The following is a 2383-nucleotide window of genomic DNA, read 5'->3' on the forward strand; positions in this document are numbered from 1 at the left end:
ACACCGACTTTGGATTTCGGGCAGGGGTACATCCCACAGGTCGCGAGATCTACGTCGATAGATCCAGTTCAGTGTCCGTGGGTACAAGGCTCACGGGCTGCGGAGTTTGGGACCCCGAGGCAGGCATAGCCTTGGTGCTTAAGCTCCCCAGCACCCTGAGCACCCAGCAGGCTGGACTGTCAGTGGTGATGTACGTGGTGACTCACCCCGAGGAATTCCCCACCCCGTACACGATTTGTTCAGACAGTATGTTTACTTGCAATTCGTGTACAGAATATCTGGCTATTTAGTCACGCAGGGGGTACACATCCGCAGATGGGAAGCCCCTGGTAACCAAGCCCCTGCTAGTAAGGATAGTGGCAGCCCTAGGGAACAATAGGGACGTCTACATCCACAAGGTTAAGGCACACTCTAAGACAGAGCCCAGAGCAGAGGCTAACCAGCGGGCGGACCTCCTGGCCAGAGAAGGAGCCAAGACAGGTCACTTCTGGGACCCGTATGAGAAATGCAGGGTGATAACAGCTAGAGGCAAGCCAGGGAAACAAGGGAGCGCAGGGGTAGCAGTGGCCCCAGACCTGAGAACGGTTCAGGCGCAGGACCCCGTCCTCAAGGCTGCCATAGCAACCATCCTAAGTGGAGGAAAGGCAGAGAGCTCATACAGTGCCGCTGATATAGCTGTCAAGGAAGGGATGCTGTTTAAAGGGGATAAGTGGGTGGTTCCAGCACAACACCAGTGGGAGTTCCTACAACTAGCCCATGAGGGTCCAGGTGCGGGACACCCCGGGCCAGAGTCCACCTGGCAGAAGGTGGAACAGGCAGCATGGTGGCCAGATCTCCGGAACGATGTCCGTGATTTCTGCGCAGCCTGTCTGGTGTGTGCAGCCAACAACCCAGGCGCCCAGAAAAGAAAGGCATCCATGGGACCCATCAGACGGGTAGAGGGACCATGGCAGTCGATCCAAATCGACTACATAGGGCCCCTACCAACCGCCCAGAGGGGTACAAGTACTGTCTAGTGCCGGGGGATGTATTCTCCAAATGGGTGGAAGCCTTCCCTTGCTGAATAGCTACTGCATTGGGGACGGCCAAGATCCTGGTCCGGGAAGTTTTCTCAAGGTGGGGTCTGCCGCAGTTTGTGGAGTCCGACCAGGGAAGCCACTTCACCGGCCAGGTAACGCAGGCCACCTTAAAGGTACTGGGGATTAAAGCACGGTGGCATGTGGCTTACAACCCCCAGTCCCCAGGCCCTGTAGAGCGCCTCAACCGCACCAACAAAGAAAGGCTCCGCAGGGGGACAGGGAATTCACCCAACAGAAGGGTAGAGGTCTTGCCACTGGTCCTTATGGGGATCCGAGCCAGTCAGTCGAAAAGCACAGGGTATTCATCCCACGAGCTGATGACTGGGAGACCCATGAGGACCCCAGTACACACATTGGTGCCGGGTCTCACCGAATGACAGCTTCGGGAAGCTAACCGAGACCGCTTTGCTAGGAATCTGCTGGAACAGCTGCAGCAGATTCACTGGCAGGCAGCCACCAACATGGGAAGACAGCACTTCAGTAACAAGCTGCTGGGAAGTAGGCGACCAGATCATGGTACTCAGCTTCGCCAGGGTGGGGGTGTTCGAGCCACTGTACATTGGGCCCTACAGTATAGTGGACAAGGCAAGCCCTATGGTTTATGCGGTCCAATTACCCCACCGGGTAAAGTGGTACCACATAAACCAATGCAAGCGGTTCGACCCTACTAGGGCAGGAAAAAGGAAGGCTCCCACAGGTAAAGAAACCCCACGGGAGGCAGAGGACATTCCAGTGGATGTGGAGGCTGTAACAGAGGTCAACCCCGGCCCCAAAGCCCCACAACCCGGAATAGTCCACTGCCACAGTAGGACCATCACACAGCAGAGTGAAGTGGCACAGCCTGATAGGCAGGAGAAGGGAATCCTGTGCAGTATAACGACAGGGCAGATAGAGGAAGGGATAGACCAGTGGGAGGACCAAGGGGTGCAGCCCGTAACATGGGACTCCACGCCCCTGGTTAGGCGTAGTTCCAGAGTGGGGCAGCCCAGGATGCCTTGGTCCCCCGTATACCTTCCCGCCTGTCCCAGAGTCAAACGAGAAAAGAAGCACAAGAGTGGTAGACTCTGTGCGGTAAAAGGGACACCACTGAAAGACCTGGGAAAGATCCCAGACACCGAAGGGCTCACAGAAATGGAAGCAGGACATTTAAAAGAAGTTCTCCTACAAGTCCCACAAAAGGGGGCAGTCCGGCTCCTGGGGCAAGGTCAGCAAGATGACCGACAAAGCCAAGTCAGTATCAGAGACTGACCTGGCCACCCGGAGACGGGTGGCATTGTATATAGCCCGGTGTTCTGTATATAGTT

This window comes from Pristiophorus japonicus, chromosome 1, assembly GCF_044704955.1.
Source record: "Pristiophorus japonicus isolate sPriJap1 chromosome 1, sPriJap1.hap1, whole genome shotgun sequence".
Lineage (NCBI taxonomy): Eukaryota > Metazoa > Chordata > Chondrichthyes > Pristiophoridae > Pristiophorus > Pristiophorus japonicus.